The sequence below is a fragment of the Nomascus leucogenys genome, chromosome 18, assembly GCF_006542625.1.
Source record: "Nomascus leucogenys isolate Asia chromosome 18, Asia_NLE_v1, whole genome shotgun sequence".
NCBI lineage: Eukaryota > Metazoa > Chordata > Mammalia > Primates > Hylobatidae > Nomascus > Nomascus leucogenys.
The window spans coordinates 42508660-42526762 of NC_044398.1; the positions used below are offsets into that span (position 1 = coordinate 42508660).

Sequence of the window (18103 nt, forward strand, 5' to 3'; positions counted from 1 at the left end):
ACAAAGGCAGCTAGAATGTACACTGGGGAAAGAATACCCTCTTCAATAAATGGTGCTAGGAAAATTGAATATCCATATGCAAAAGATTGAAACTGTATATCTTACCATACACAAAAACCAACCCAAGATGGATTAATGACTTAAACATAAGATCTAAAATTATAAAACTACAAGAAGAAAACATTCAAGAAATCAGAACATTGGTCTAGGCAAATATTTTTTGGTTAAGACCTCAAAAACAGAGCCAACTAAATGCAAAAGACAAAATGAAACTATAATAAACGAAAAAGCTTCTGCACAGCAAAAGAAATAATCAAAACGCCAGAGAGACAAACTGTTGCATAGAACATATTGAAAAGTATTCAACTGACAAATATTTAGAATATATAAGAAACTCAGGCAACTCAAGAATAAAAAAAAACTCATTGAAAAGTGGTCAAAGGACATGAATGGGTGTTTCTCAAATGATGACACAGTAATGAAAAACAGGTCCATGAAAAAATGCTTAACATCCTCTGGGAAATGCAAATCAAAAGCACAATGAGGCATCATCTTACCTCAGTTAGAATGGCTATGATTAAAAAGACAAAAAATAATAGACACTGTTGAGAATGTGATAAAAGTTAATGTTTATATGCTGTTGGTGGGAATGTAAATTAGTACAACCAGTATAGAAAACAGTATAGATATTTCTCCAAAAAGTAAAAATAGGACTTCCAGATGATTCAGGAACCCACTATTGGGTATTTACTCAAAGGAAACTAAATCAGTATATCAAAAGGATACACACACTCACACATGTATCACAGCATTATTCACAATAGCAAAGACACAAAATCAACCAGTGTTTCTTCAATGAGCCAATGGATACAGAAAATGTAGTACACACTCACACACACAATGGAATACTATTCAGCTGTAACAAAGAATAAAATTAAGTCATTTGCAACTGGAGGTGACTACATTGAGAGAAATAAGCCAGGCACAGGAATTCAAATACCACATGTCCTCCACTCATACATGAGAGCTAAAAACTTGATCTCGTGGAAATAGACAATAGACTGATAGATACCAGAAGCTGGGAAGCGTGGAAGGGTGGGAGAGGAAAATAAAGAGAGGCTGGAAAATGGGAAAAATACACACATAGAAAAAGTAAGTTTTAATGTCCAGTGGAAGGCTAGTGTGACTTGTGTTAACAATATATTTTATATTACAAAGTAGCTAAAAGTATTGAAATGTTCTCATCACATAGAAATGATATATATTCAAAATGATATCCTATATACCTTGACTTGATCATTACACATTCTATGCATGTAACAAAAACTCACATGTATTCCATACATATGTAAAACATTATGTGTCAATAAAAGAAAAACAAAAAATACAAAGTTTAAATCTAAGCAACTTTAAAATAAATAGACTAAAATATCCCATAACAAACATTTTCATATTGTTAATTTGCTTTAATGCCCCACTCCCTGTGGCAACTAGTGACTAAACACAAGATTCCAACCTTCTTTGTCATTGGCTTTTTCTTTCTAGACTGTGGAATACATTTCCATATGATGAATGCATTCATTACTAAGAAAGAGCAAAAGAAAACTGAAGTTTCTTGAGACTCAGTCATCTCAGTAGAATACAGGTGTTTCTAAATCTCCTTAGGCTAGCATTAACCATTTTTTATGTAGCTCTATATCTACATGAAGATGAAAATTTTTACTCATTATGTATTGCTACTTTGGATATGATCTATAAAATAACAAATACTCATTATTAAACATTTGAAATACATGGAAAATCATCCACAAATATTGTTGATATATTGGTATATTTTCATTCCTTTTATATTTATTTATTTAAATATTTTAATTTTTATTTCATTGATTTTTGAGGTACAGGTGGTTTTTGGGCCATGGATAAGTTTTTTAGTGGTGATTTATTAGATTTTTGTGCACTCATCACCTGAGCAGTATACACTGTACCCAATATGTTTTTTATTCATCACCCCCTCCCAGCCTTCACTGGAGTTAAAATTAGTGATGTTTAGCATTGTTCATATGTTTTTGACTATGTATCTTCTTTTGATAATTGTCTATTCATGAACTTTGCATACTTTCCCATAGAATTATTCACTTTTTCTTGCTGATTTGAGTTCCTCGTAGATTCTAGATACTAGAATAATATAAGTCCCTTATGTTATTCTTACGCATTTGCATTCTCATAGCTTAGCTTCCCCTTATAAGTGAAAATATACAATATTTGTTTTTTTATTCCTGAGTTTCTTCACTTAGAATAATTTCCCCTAACTCCATTTAAGTTGCTGCAAAGGACATTATTTTGCTCCTTTTTTATGAGGGAGTCATATTTCATGGTGCATATATATCACATTTTCTTTATCAGTTCCATGGATGATGGGCACTTAGGTTAATTCTATATCTTTGTAATTGTGAATTGTGCTGCTATAAACATACATGTTCATATGCCTTTTTCATATAATGACTTATTTTTTTGGGGGGTGGGGTGGTAGATACCCAGAGGCATGATTGCTAAATTGAATGGTAGTTGTACTTTTAGTTCTTTAAGGAATACCCATACTGCTTTCCACAGTGGTTGTACTAACTTACATTCTCACCAGTAGTGTAAAAGTATTCCATTTTTATCACATCCATGCCAATATCTTTCTTTTTTTTTTTTACTTTTTAATTATAGCCATTCATGCAGGAGTAAGGTGGTATCTCACTGTGGTTCTAATTTGCATTTCTGTGATAATTAGTGATGCTCAGCATTTTTTCATGTTTGTTGGCTGTTAGTATACCTTCTTTAAAAAATTGTCTATTCATGTCCTTTGCCTACATTTGATGGGATTATTTGTTTTTTTTCTGACCAACGTGCCTGAGTTGCTTGTAGTTATTGGGTATTAATCCTTTCTGATATGCATAGTTGGCATGCAAATATTTTGTCTCTGTGGGTTGTCTGTTTACTCTGCTGATTATTATTATTATTATTATTTGCTGTGCATAAGCTTTTTAGTTTGATTAGGTCCCATTTATTGATTTATTTTTGTTTTATTTGCTTATGAGATCTAAGCCACAAATTCTTTTTCTAAGCCAATGTCTGCAAGAGGTTTTCTGATGTTATCTTCTAGAATTTATATGGTTTCTGGTCTCAGATTTCAGACTTTGATCCATCAGAAGTTGATTTTTGTATAAGGTGAGAACTGAAGATTTAGTTTCATTCTTCTATATGTGGCTTGACCGTTATCCAAGCACCATTTGATGAATACGGTGTCCTTTTATGTTCTTGTATGCTTTGTCAAAGATTGGTTGGCTGTATTTGGCTTTATTTCAGGAGCTGTCTATTCTGTTCTGTTGGTCTGCATGTCTATTTTTATACCAGTACCATGCTGCTTTGGTAACTACAGCCTGGCACTATAATTTGAAGTCAGGTAATGTGATGACTCCAGATTTTTTGTTTTCGCTTAGTATGGCTTTGGCTCTGAAGGCTCTTTATGGGTTCCAAATGAAATTTAGAATAGTTTTTTTTTTTCCAGCTCTGTGAAGAATAATGATGGTATTTTGATAAAAATTACATTGAATCTACAGATTGAGCAGTATGGTCATTTTCACAATTTTTTTTATATCTGTATTAGTCTATTTTCATACTGCTGTAAAGAAGTGCCCAAGACTGGAAATATATATATACACATTTATATATATATATATTTATACAATATATATTTATATATTAATTATAAATATATAATATATATTTATATATTAATTATATATATTTATATATAATATATATTTATATATTAATTATATAGTATATATAATATATATTTATATAGTATATATTTATATATTATAGTATATAGAATATGTAATATATTATATATACTATATAATTATATATACTATATAAATATATATTCTTTATTATATAACATATTGTATTTTATATATAGACAATAAAATATAATGGAAAGAGGTTTAGTTGACTCACAGTTCCACAGGGCTTGGGAGGACTCAGGAAACTTAAAATTATGGTGGAAGGTAAAGGGGAAGCAAGCAGGGCACCTTCTTCACTTGGCAGCAGGAGGGAGAATGAACACAGGAGGAACTATCAAACTCTTATAAAACCATCAGATTCATGAGAATTTACTATCACAAAAACAGCATGGGAGAAACCACCCCCATGATCCAATTACCTCCATCTGGTCTCTTTCTTGATAAATGGGGATTATGGGAATTATAATTAAAAATGAGGTTAGTGTAAGGACAAAAACTTAGCCATGTCACAATCTATGAGCATGAAATATGTTTCCATTTGTTTGTGTCATCCATGATTTCTTTCAGCAGTGTTTTATAATTTTTTCTTGTAGAGCTCTTTCATTTTTTTGTTAAATATATTTCTAAGTATTTATTTATTTTTGCAGCTATTGTAATACAGATTCAGTTCTTAATTTGATTCTCAGCTTCATTGTTTTTGGTGTATAGCAGTGATACTAATTTGTGTACATTGATTTTGTATCCTAAGACTTTACTAAATTTGTTTATAAAATCTGGAAGCTTTTTAGATGAGCCTTTTGAGTTTTTTAGGTATGCAATCATACTACCAGTGAACAGAAAGTTTGACTTCCTCTTTTCTGGGTTGGATGCCCTTTATGTATTTCTCTTGTTTGGTTGCTCTGGCCAGGACTTCCACTACTATGCTGAATATAGGTGATAAAAGTCGGCATCCTTGTCTTGTTTCAGTTCTCAGGGGGAATGCTTTCAAATTTTCTTATTTAATATGATGTTGGCGGTGGGTTTGTCATAAATGGCTTTTATTTGTTTGAGGTAAGTGCCTTCTATGCCTATTTTGTTGAGGAAATTTATCATAATTCTGGATTTTATCAAATGCTTTTTCTGCATTTTTGAGATAATCATACTTTTAAAAAAATTCTGTTCATAAGACGTATCACATTTATTGACTTGCATATGTTAAACCATCCCTGCATCCCTAGGATAAAACCTACTTTGTCATGATGTATTATCTTTTTGATGTGCTGTTGAATTCAGTTAGCTGTATACTGTTGAGAATTTTTGCGTATATGTTCATCAGGGACACTGGTCTGTAGATGTCTGTTTTTGCTGTAGCCTTTGCTGGTTTTGCTATTCGGATGATACTGGCTGTATAGAATAGGGAAGATTTCCTCTTTCTCTATTTTTTGGAATAGTTTTAGTAGAAATAGTACCAATTCTTCTTGGAATGTCTAATTGAATTCAGCTGTGAATCCCTCTGGTTTTAGCCTTTTTTGTTGTTGGCAACTTCCTTTTTATAACCAATTACATTTTGCTGCTTGTTATTGGGCTGTTCATGGTTTCTATTTCTTACTGATGTAAGAGGGTTGTATATTTTAAAGGTTCTATCAGTTTTCTCTAGATTTCCTAGTCTGTACATGTAAAGGTGCTCATAGTAGCCTTAAATAATTTTTATAATTTTTGTGATATTGGTTGTAATATGTCCAGTTTTATTTCTAACTGAGCTTATTTAGATTTTCTCTTTTCTTTTCTTGACTAATCTTACTAAGTCTATCAATTTTGTTTATCTTTTCAAAAAAATAGCTTTTTGTTTCATTTATCTTTTCTATTTTTTGTTTCAATGTCATTCAGTTCTGCTCTGATCTTTGTTATTTCTTGCTTTCTGCTTTGTTTGGGTTTAATTGTTCCTGTTTCTCTAGTTTCTTGAAGTGTGACCTTAGTTGTCTATTTGTGCTCTTTCAGACTTTTTGATGTAGGCATTTAATGCTATAAACTTTTCTCTTAGCACCATTTTTGCTGTATCCCAGATGTTTGGATAAGTTGTGTCACTATTACTGTTCATTTTAAAGAATTGTTATATTTCCGTCTTGATTCAATTTTTAACTCAGACATTAATCAAGAGAAGATTGCTTAATTTCCATTTATTTTTATAGTTTCGAGGGTTCCTTTTGAAGTTAATTTCCAGTTTCATTTCACTGTGATCTGAGAAAATTCTTGATACGATTTTGATTTTTCTAAATTTATTGACACTTGTTTTTCTGTGCCCTATTGTATGGTATATCTTAAAGAATTTTCCATGTGCTTAAGAGAAGAATGCATATTCTGCAGTTTGGGGGAAGAATGTTCCGTGAATGTCTGTTAGGTGTATTTGTTCTAGAGCTTAATTTAAGTTTATTGCTTCTTCTTTACTTTATGTCTTGATGATTTGTGTAGTGCTGTCAGTAAAGTATTGAAGTTCCTCATTATTACTGTGTTGCTGTTTTTCTCAGTTCTTAGGTGTAGTAAGAATTGTTTTACAAATCTGGAAGTTCCAGTGTTAGATGTCTATAAATTTGGGATTGTAATATCTTCTTGTTGGACTAATCCTTTTATCATTATATAGTATTCTTGTCTTTTTTTAAAACAAAAAAGGATACTGACCTTCCTGTTGGATTAATCCTTTTATCATTATATAGTATCCTTCTTTGTCTTTTTTTTAATATAAAAAAGGATACAGACCTTAAAGCAACAAAGCTTTGTAGCTTTAAGGTTTGTTTTGTTTGATATAAGAACAGCTACTCCTGCTTGCTTTTGGTTTTCATTTTTGTGGAATATCATTATCCACCTTTTTACCTTAAGTTTCATGAGTCCTTATGTGTTAGGTGACTCTCTTGAAGATGGCAGATATGTGGTTGGTGGATTTTTATCCATTCTGTCATTCTATATTTTTTTACTTGGAGCATTTAGGCCATTTACATTCAATGTTAATGTTAAGATGTGTGGTACTGTTCAATTCTGTTAGTTGTTACTTAGACACTTTGTTTTTCTCATTGTGTTATTGTTTTATAGGCCCTGTTAGTTTTATGCTTTAAGGAGGTTCTATTTTGGTGTATAGCAAGCTTTCGTTTTAAAATTTAGAACTCCCTTTAGCATTTCTTGTAGTGCTAGTTTGGAAGTGGCAGATTCCCTTAGCACTTGTTTGTCTGAAAAAAGTCAATGTGAAGGAGAGAATTTTAAGAGCTGTGAGACAGAGTATCAGGTAACCTATTAAAAAACCTGTCAGACTAACAGCAGACTTCTCAGCAAAAACCTTACAAACCAGAGGGATTGGAGTCCTCCTGCTTTTAGCCTGAAACCATATAAATGCCAGCCAAGAATTCCGTGTCTACCAAAATTAAGCTTCATAAATGAAAAAGTGATAAAGTATTTTTCAAGCTTTTTAGTGAATAGTTTGTGCTTTTGTTTTCTTCTATATAATTGCCTATATACCAAATACAGAATTTTCAATTCTTTTTATTTTTAACATGCACATTTTTCTATTCCATTATAAAATTCCTTTAAATATTTTAACATCATTTAATTGACTACATCAGTAAAATTTTTCAAAATTTACTTTATTTTACAGTATTCTATAAATCATATGTGCCTTTTATGCCAAGATAAAATAATAGATGAAATGATACTACAAAAAAAACTAAATAGATGTCATTCTTGCATTCATGAAACTTAAAGTGAAGGAAATAGAGATTATAAAATCATACACATATTAATGTTATCATGAAAAGTTGCCAAGACCACCTCGTTCGGGGAGACCCTAACCCAGTGGCACTAGAGGAATTAAAGACACAGACACAGAAATACAGAGGTGTGGAGTGGGAAATCAGGGGTCTCACAGCCTTCAGAGCTGAGAGCCTCAATCAGAGATTTACCCACATATTTATTAACAGCAAGCCAGTGATAAGCATTGTTTCTATAGATTATAGATTAACGAAAAGTATTCCTTATGGGAAACAAAGGGATGGGCCAAAATAAAGAGATGGGTTTGGCTAGCTATCTGCAGCAGGAGCATGTCCTTAAGGCACAGATCTCTCATGCTATTGTTTGTGGGGGGAGGGATAGCACTAGGAGATATACCTAATGCTAAATGATGAGTTAATGGGTGCAGCACACCAACGTGGCACATGTATACATATGTAACTAACCTGCACGTTGTGCACATGTACCCTAAAACTTAAAGTATAATAAAAAAAAATAAATAAATAAACACGAGGTTCGTTGTCTCACAGCTATGGAAAACAAGGACATGGACACACAAAAAGTGAGGTTGAGAGCAGAAGTTTAATAGGCAAAAAAAAGAGAATAGCTCTCTGCTGCAGACAGGAGTATGGAGACATTGGTGGTCTGTGGTGAAATGCAGGGGGTTTTATAGATAAGATGGTGAGGGGGTGATGTCTGACTTATATAGGGTATAAAAAACTGGTTAGACCAGGTGTGTCATTTGCATAGGACACAAATCTTTGGTAGCTCCCACCCTAATCTTTTATTATGCAGGTGGGTTTTTCTGTCTAAGGTGTGTTAATTCTTGTTGAAAGTGAGCTAGGGGGTTATATGCTAAACCAACTAAGAGGTCTCTTGCCCTAAAATAAAATCATCTGCAAGAAAAGACCATCCATACAGCACTTCAAAAGAGTTCAGACCTAACTTTGAAGGGTAAAGCCACAGTAAAACCTTGGAAAGAAGAGTGACCCAAAGAAGGTGTGTTCCTTGGGACAGTTGTGTTGCAGGACTGTTACAGGGTTTGAGGAGGCCCTGCATTTTCAGGTTATTAATAATGGCTTCTAACCCTTTCCTAGCATCTGGCTTTAGGGAATATTGTCCTATCTAAACCCTCCAAAAAACTGGGATCCATAAGGTGGATCTGGACTGGCCTAGTGCTTATAACTTGACCTATTCTTTCATGAAATGCCCACACTTCTGAATTAATATTAGCTTCCGCCAGGGGGCAACAAAGAGTTTGTCCTGGGGCTATAAGAATGCTGACCCCATGTGAGCTAAAATATCTCTACCTAATAAAGGAGTTGGATTTTAGGCATGATTAAGAAGATATGTGTAAATAACAGATCCCCCCAAAACTACAACTAAGGGGTTGAGAAAAATATCAGGTTAGACTCTTTCCTGAGATGCCCATCATGGTCATGCTACAGAAAGAGGGGAGGCCTGTATTAGAGAGAAGTAAAAGACTGGCTCCACTGTCCAGAAAGAAGTCCACCCTCCTTCCTTCTATTTCCAGAATCACCAGGGTTCCTGAGAAATAATGGAAATTTGAGCCACTGGAGCTGGGGGTCTGATCCCAGGAACCCATCAGTCCTGTTGGACCATTGGTGAAAGCAGTTTTGGACATGGTGACCTCCATCTCTGGGGGCAGTTTGATTTCTAGTGGTCACTGCCATGTGCTGTACAAGGTCAAGATGGCTTCTTCTTGCTCCCTGGGCAATCCTTCTTAAAGTGCCCTGACTTGCCATGTTGGTAGCAACTAGCAGATGCACCTCAGGGATCCTGGATCTTGCAAGCGTGTAAAGCAGCTACTACAGCCCCTGTCCTTCTCTGTGTTTCCTTTCTTTCTCTTGGGCCTCCTCCTGGTTCCTATTACAAAATACCAAGATGGCCACCCTCAAGAGGTTTTCCAAGGTGGTATCTGGTCCTATAGCCTGTGTCTGCAGTTTCCTTCTAATATCAGGAGCTTCCTGTGTAATAAACATGTCTTTTAAAATTAGGTGACCCTCAACTGATTCAGATGATATGGTGGTGTGTTTTATTAGTGCTTCTCTCAGCCTTGCCATAAAGGTTGTGGGATTCTCATCTGAGTTTTTGTCTGTCATGGACATTTCAGAGTAACTAAGAGGGTTGGCACTAATTCTTCATAGGCCTTCCAATAAGCACATTAAAAAGTGTTTTCTATTCATCTGTGGAGTCACTGCGGTTCTAATCAGTGTTGTCAAAAGGTATTTCCTCTCTTTCTATTGGGAATGGTGTTTTCCCTTTTTTTGTCCTTACCTATTTTCTCTTTTGCTTTTTGGCCTACTAGAAGAGACATATTGCTCATCTTTGAATTCCTCTGATGCTGGCAGAGCTGCCTGTTTTTCAGCAGCAGTTAGAGCTTGGCTTAGGAGCAGCATAACATCCCTCCATGAGAGGTCAAACACCTGAGATAAATTTTGGAAGGCTTCTGTATAGCTATCAGGGTCATTAGAAAATCAGCCTAAGTCTCCCTTTATTTGCCTAAGGTCCTGAAATGAGAAGGGAACTTGAACCCTAGTGGCATCACCTTCATTGGGCATTTCCTATATGAGTAAGAGCAAAGCTGGAGGAGTGGGAAGTTTTGGAGATGGTGGAAGTGGAAGAGCCTATGGTGTGGTTAGAGGGGGACCTCAATAAGGGGTACAGGAAGGGCTAGGACACAAGATTGCTCCCTCAGATGGTTCTCCTAGAAGTTGCCTTTCTAGTTTTGGATAATTATTCCCTTTGTGACTGCCTGATATGACTGCTAAAAGAGCTGGGTCAATTGTGCAATGCTTGCAAAGGTCTAGGTTGCCTCACAGGGCAAAGAAAACCTGTACATAGAAAACCTTGAATCATTTGCTCTCTCATCTACAGAAAAGATCTAATTTTTGGATAGTATTAAAATCAAGGCTTCCCTCCAAAGCCAGGTTAGTTCAAGATAATAACAAGGCCACGTTCTCATGCAAAAGAAAATTAGCCACTTTTTTTTCAAAGTCCTAGGGTCATAGGAGTCCCAGTGCTTCAGAACGCACTCCAGAGGAGTACAGGCCAGAGATGGTCTGTTGCCCATCTAAAAAGAGAAGTGAGAAAAAGTCTCCTTCCTTTCTTTTTTCTTTTTTTTTTGATGGAGTCTCACTCTGTTGCCCAGGCTGGAGTGCAGGGGCACATCTCAGCTCACTACAAGCTCCACCTCTAAGGTTCACACCATTCTCCTGCCTCAGCCTCCCAAGTAGCTGGGACTACAGGCCCCTGCCACCACGCCCAGCTAATTTTTTGTATCTTTAGTAGAGATAGGGTTTCACCGTGTTAGCCAGGATGGTCTAGATCTCCTGACCTCATGATCCGCCTGCCTTGGCTTCCCAAAGTGTTGGGATTACAGGTGTGAGCCACTGCACCCAGCCTAGTGTCCTTCCTTTCTTTTGGAATGACCCAGGGTGAAGGAGGTGACAATTGGGATATCCTTTCAACTGTTTCCTTCCTCGGTTCCCTAAGCCCCAGCATCCATTAAAGGTGGATGCAGACATCACCCTCAGGCATGGATCCGGGGGAGCTAAGCAATGGGATTAGTCACACTTACCAATGCAACTTTAGTCCTCTGCTGGCGATTTCCCTTCGACCTTCTAGACTTCTGTGATCTGTGTGGCTTCCCAATAGATGGCTCCCAGGACAGACTATGTAACAGTTGTATGTGGGCAAGGCCCCTTAATGGAGCGAGAGTACTGGGTTACGCTCTATATTCTGTTATTATACTCCAGATTAAAATATATATTCTTAGGCAGCAGTTCTGGTTAACATCCTTACTACATAAAATCTCTTTATTATTTAAGTATTATTCTAACGGGAGGTAGAATAGGTGCCTTAAAAAATGTAGTGACCGAATGGCAGTTTTCTGCTGAACAGAAATTATTGACACAAAATTTGGTTTTGGGAGACATTTTCCTCCTTGTTGTTGAGTTTTCCTGTTCATGGATAGGGCATAAAGTTTGGTTTATAGTTGAGGGGTGCAAAAAGGGAATATGATTGGGAAAATACAGTGTTCCAGCAAAGGCCTGACAAGGTACCTCTTGGAGAGGATTCCTATTCCGCTAGGTGGCACTGTAGGTCTTGAAATACCGTGTACTTTCCAGACAAAGGATAGAGATAAAGACTTTCACTGGGTGGGGGAGGGGAGAACCCCTGTTCCTAGAAAAATCACAAAAATGGCAATCCCTTAAGCTATATTCCCAGTTTTACGGTGGCATTTGCTGATCTTGGCTGACAGGATTATTTTTTTTAACTGTAAAAATTCCTGCAGCATTGCATATAAAGAGGGAACAGGAGACACGGTGGTCATGGAGAGGAAAGAAAAAAATTTAATGGAAAAAACTTGGAGATTGTGTTGCTGATGCCTAATGAGCAGTAAGAGGCTGGAAGAGTATGTCCAGAAGCCTTCAGGTAACACTGGGGTGTAGCCTTGGCCAGGAACTGCTTCTGGATCTCTTCCAGTCCCACATGATGGCTAGGCTCTTTGTGAAAGTCAACCAGTTCAAAACAGAGCCAATATTCCCAGCATCCTGAAGGCACTGTGGGATTTGCTCAGCATTCCCCAGCAAGCCTGTCACCTCACCTGCATCTTGAGAATGGTGGCGAGCATAACTGGCCATCTCTTAACTGGCCATCAGATACCCAGTCTTTTAACTGGCCATCAGATACCCAGTTTTAAGTTTGATTTTACAATTTAAAATTGAGGAGAGAAGGTCTCAAAATAAAAGTAGAGATTTGGGTTCCACTCCTATACTTACCCTTCTGATGAATCTCCCTTGGATCTTGGATGAGCCCCCACAATGAAACAGCTTCATCTAGAGTAACACCCATTGTTCCTTATCTTATGGCCATGGAAAACTAGGATGCAGAAACACAAAGAGTGAGGTTCAGAGTGTAAGGCAAAAGAAAGAGAATAGCTCTCTGCTGCAAAGAGTTGTCCTGGAAAAATGGGTTGCCAGTCCATGGCAAAATACAGTGAGTTTTAAAGATCAACTGGTAAGGAGGCAGTGTCTGATTTGAATAGGACATGAAAAACTGGTTAGACCAGGTGTGCCATTTGCATAGAAGGTGAATCTCTGGTAGCCCCATTTTAATCTCTTATTATGCAGGCAGGTTATCTGCCTGAGCTGTGACATGTTGCCCATTCCTATGTTCCTATAAACATGGTAACAAAAGGGAAGATGGAGCCTCCATGTTGAATATGCGTGGCCCCCAGGTAGCATTTTTCTCTTGGCATAGCTGCCAGCATTCCCCCATGCAAGCTTCCAGCTTGCTTATCTATGTCTGCAGCTCAATTTTTCAGGCTGCTCTTTCTTAGAAAAAAGAAATAATTTTCTGAGCTGCTTTTTGTTAGAAGGGAAGCTCTGTCAAGGACTCTTTATCCCTCATTATCTGCCTAAATAATTTGTTTCTACATAGCTCTTGTATCAGTAAGATCACTTTGGGCCAGGCATGGAGGCTCATGCCTGTAATCCCAGCACTTTGGGAGGCTGTGGCAGGTGGATCACCTGAGGTCACGAATTAAAGACCACACTGGCCAACATGGTGAAACCCTGTCTCTCCTGAAAATATAAAAATTAGCTGGGCATGGTGGTGTGCACCTGTAATCCCAGCTACTCAGGAGGCAGAGGCAGGAAAATCACTTAAACACAGGAGCCAGAGGTTGCAATGAGCTGAGATTGTGCCATCACACTCCAGCCTGGGTTACAAGAGTGAAACTCCACCTTGCTGGGTGTAGTGGCTCACACCTGTAATCCCAGCACTTTGGGAGGGAGAGGCAGGCAGATCGCCTGAAGTTGGGAGTTTGAGACCAGCCTGACCAACATGGAGAAACCCCATCTCTAGTAAAAATACAAAATTAGCTGGGCGTGGTGGTGCATGGCTGTAATCACAGCCACTCGGGAGGCTGAGGCAGGAGAATCACTTGAACCCAGGAGGTGGAGGTTGCAGTGAGCCGAGATTGCACCATTGCACTCCAGCATGGGCAACAAGAGCGAATCTCCATCTCGAGAAAAAAAAAAAAGAGTGAAACTTTACCTCAAAAAGAAAATCACTTTGCAGTGTGGACAATGCCATGAAAGACAACAGAGGAGTAGAGTCAGGGAGATCACTTCAGTAGCTGTTGTCATATTGGAGAAAAAATATTTTAAGTACTAAAATCTGGTAAAAATTGTGGAGTGAGAAAGGCAAATGCCCAAGGAATTTTTATACAATTTAGGATACAACAAAGCTACAGGAAAACTAAAAATTGTCAGAATAGTAAGACCATGGAATACTATGTAGCCATAAAAAGAATGAAATTATGTCCTTTGCAGAAACAGGGATGGAGCTGGAGACTGTTATACTTAACAAACCAATGCAGAAACTGAAAACCAAATACCACATATTCTCACATATAAGTGGGAGCTAAACATTAATACATAGACCCTTAGAGGGGAGTAACAAACACTTGAACCTATCAGAAGGCGGAGGGTGGGGTGGGATGAGAGAGAGGATCAGAAAAAAAAATGAATAAGTAATAGGCTTAATACCAGGGGGATAAAATAATCTGTATAACAAACTACCATGACACTAATTTACCTATATAACAGACCTGCACATGCAGTCCTAAAATATAAAAGTGAAGTAAAAGAAAAAAGAATAGGAAAGCCAAGCTAAGCACACTGTAACAAAAGCAAAAATATTAAAATATTAAAGTAAAAAGTGTTTCTAATAGGAATGTCTCAATGAAAACGTTTCTGATGAAATCTTGCCTAAGATGAAGTCAAAATATTTACTGACTTGGCAACGTGAAAGTCATTCCTGACCTGAGTGGAGCTGTAGTTGTAGAGGTCACTAAAAATTGGTTTGAAAAAATAAATCACTGAAAGAATTTCTGTTTCTGGTAATAAGAAAAACTAGACAACCTAAAAACTATCCAAATTAAAATTACCTAAAATGAATACCCGAGTCCCTAAGAAACTAAGAAAAATCTTTAGGGGTCAGAAATAAAATGGATACCTTAAAACTTAAAGCTCAAAGAGGCTGCCTTAGAGAAGTTATACTGTCTCAATAATGCATGAACTTTGGTTTGACTGTTCCAAATACAAAGACTTCAGGCTTCTAATGAATGGAAGGTTGAAACTGATGAGATCCTGTTCATATGGCTGAGACTTTCAAAGGAGTACACTTTCAGCAGAAGGGTAGAACATTTAATGACAAAAACAAACAAAAAAACACACATGCCCGCCCTTCCTTCCTTCCTTCCTTCCTTCCTTCCTTCCTTCCTTCCTTCCTTTCTTTTTCCTTTCTTTCTTTCTTTCCTTTCCCTCTGTGGCCCAGGCTCCAATCTACTCGACTCGCTGCTGCGCCGCCACGCGCGCTGCCTGGAATTGCCAGCGCCCGCCACCACCGCTGCCTGCTTTTTCTCCTTTGGCTGCAGGCGTGGTTCTACCATGTTGGCCACGCTGGTCTCCAGCTCCTGACCCCGAGTGCTCTGCCCGCCTCGGCCTCCCGAGGTGCTGGGACTGCGGACGGAGTCTCACTCACTCGGTGCTCGGTGTTGCCTGGGCTGGAGTGCGGTGGCGTGGTCTTGGCTTGCTGCAGCCTCCGCCTCCCAGCTGCCTGCCTTGGCCTCCCAGGGTGCTGGGATTGCAGCCCCTGCCCGGACGCCGCCCCGTCTGGGAGGTGGGGAGCGTCTCTGCTCGCCCGCCCCTCTGCCCGGCCGCCCCGTCTGGGAAGTGGGGAGCACCTCTGCCCGGCCACCCATCGTCTGGGAGGTGAGGAGCGCCTCTGCCCGACCACCCGTCGTCTGGGAAGTGAGGAGCGCCTCTGCCTGGCCACCAATCGTCTGGGAAGTGAGGAGCGCCTCTGCCCGGCCGCCCCATCTGGGAAGTGAGGAGCGCCTCTGCCCGGCCGCCCCGTCTGGGAAGTAGTGAGGAGCGCCTCTGCCCGGCCACCCCATCTGGAAAGTGAGGAGCGCCTCTGCCCGGCCGCCCTGTCCGGGAAGAAGTGAGGAGCGCCTCTGCCCGGGCGCCCCGTCCGGGAAGAAGTGAGGAGCGCCTCTGCCCGGGCGCCCCGTCCGGGAAGAAGTGAGGAGCGCCTCTGCCCGGGCGCCCCGTCCGGGAAGAAGTGAGGAGCGCCTCTGCCCGGGCGCCCCGTCCGGGAAGAAGTGAGGAGCGCCTCTGCCCGGGCGCCCCGTCCGGGAAGAAGTGAGGAGCGCCTCTGCCCGGCCGCCCCGTCCGGGAAGAAGTGAGGAGCGCCTCTGCCCGGCCGCCCCGTCCGGGAAGAAGTGAGGAGCGCCTCGGCCCGGCCGCCCCGTCTGGGAAGTGAGGAGCCCCTCGGCCCGGCCACACATCGTCTGGGAAGTGAGGAGCGCCTCTGCCCGGCCACCCATCGTCTGGGAAGTGAGGAGTGCCTCTGCCTGGCCACCCCATCTGGGAAGTGAGGAGCCCCTCTGCCCGGCCGCCCATCGTCTGGGAAGTGAGGAGCGCCTCTGCCCGGCTGCCCATCGTCTGGGAAGTGAGGAGCGCCTCTGCCCGGCCGCCCCGTCTGGGAAGAAGTTAGGAGCGCTTCTGCCCGGCCGCCCCGCCTGGGAAGAAGTGAGGAGCGTCTCTGCCCGGCCGCCCCATCTGGGAAGAAATGAGCAGCGCGTCTGCCCGGCTGCCCCGTCTGGGAAGAAATGAGGAGCACCTCTGCCTGGCCACCCCATCTGGGTAGAAGTGAGGAGCGTCTCTGCCCGGCCGCCCCGTCTGGGAAGTGAGGAGCGCCTCTGCCCAGCCGCCCCGTCTGGGATGTGGGGAGCACCTCTGTCCGACCACCCCGTCTAGGAGGTCTACCATGGAGGCCAGAAGCAATGTGGGGACTGGACGTGGTGGCTCATGCCTGTGGTCCAGCACTCTGGGGGGCCGAGGCAGGTTGATCACTTCAGGCTAGGAGTGCGAGACCAGTCTGGCCAACATGGCGAAACATATGAAAAATACAACAGACAAACCAACCAACCAACCCAGTGACAACAAAACAGGTCTACCCTGGAGTCATACTCTAATTTTTTCTATTTTCCTCCCTTTCCGATCCTTTATCCCACTTTCTTTTTCTTCCTCTTCCTTCTCCTTCTTCTTTGTCAAATAGAGGATTGAGTTATTATCACTGATCCATATAAAGTCCCTCTCTCATTTATTTTAATTCCCACTCCCCATTTCTATTCCCTGTCTTCCCATGTGCAACCTTCCTAATATGTTTGATACGCATCTTTTTGTTTGTATGTACTTTTAGAAAATGTTTATTGTTTTGTGTGCAAAAAAAATTAATAAGAAAAAACAAAACAAAACAAAAAAAACACACATGCACAGAAATCACAAAACCCAAAACCACGGCATTGGGAGACAATAATAAAGCTTGTCCAATTTGCTCTATGCTCTGGAGAGGAGGTGAAGAATGTGCTATAATAATGTAAACAGGCTTGCATTCAAATAGATTTTGGGTTTGAATTTACACTATGTGCCTGGTTTGATTAATCCCAAACATTAAATTAACATAAGGAGTCAGATGGTGGAGTAAACACAAAACCTCAACACAGGCTGAAACATAAATTTATAATCAAACATAAGGAAACATGAAAGGAAGCAATCCCTATGATCACAAATTAACAGATACAAACATTTAGACTGCCCTCCAAGGGTCTTACAAAATAAAAATGCAAATAAAGATTATAAGTATTTTCAATGATTAAGGACCTAAGAGGAGGAATTTAAAAATATGAGAAAGAAACAACACTCTATATAAAAGAGAAAAACCCAGAATACCTTCTGGGGTAGGCAGAATTCTCAAGAAACCCCCAGTTCCCTATCCCCAGGTAATTCAATGAAACACTAATGTAGATTCTGCTGTAAAGGGACTTTGCAGATTGAATTAAGGTTACTGGTCAGCTGACTTTAAAATAAGGATTTTGTCCTGCATTATCTGGGCAGACCCAATGTAATCACATGAGCCTTCAAAAGCAGAAATGGAAGGTAGAAAGCCAGTGGAAGATGTGGCAGAACAGAAAATAAGAGACATGCAGCAGAAGGGGAAGTCAGAGAAATTCTGAGTATGAGAAGGATTCAACTCATGTTTGCTGGCTTGAAGATGTAGGGACACATGCAGAGTCCTCATAAAAACCTCTAGGAACTAAAGGTGTCCCCTGTCCTGCAGCTGACAGCCAGTAAGGAATGGTTACCTCAGTTCTATAAATGCAAGAAAGGCAATGGATTCTGCTAACAGCATAAATGTGCTTGGAAGAAGTTTCTTTCCAGAGTCTTCTGATAAGAGCCCAGCAGGCCAACACCTGATTTCAGCCTTACGTAATGTTTTCTTGTAGAATGCTTTCAAGGAGTTTTAGAACTTGGGGGGCTCTGAAAATCTCATTTTACTTAGAAATTACTTATGCTTGCTCAGCAATCATTGTGTATACTTGAGAACTCTTGAGATATAAGAAAGCCTGTAAGTTGTTTCTAAATATAATAAACTCATTGTGCTTCCCAAGCTTAACAGTT

The 18103-nt window shown here is 39.8% G+C and overlaps 1 protein-coding gene across 1 annotated transcript in view; it reads right to left on the reverse strand.

Annotated features, from left to right (window-relative positions):
- LOC100582370 (RUN and FYVE domain-containing protein 2-like) overlaps positions 1-18103 on the reverse strand; it is a 124849-nt gene that overhangs the window by 52797 nt on the left and 53949 nt on the right. The window lies entirely within an intron of this gene.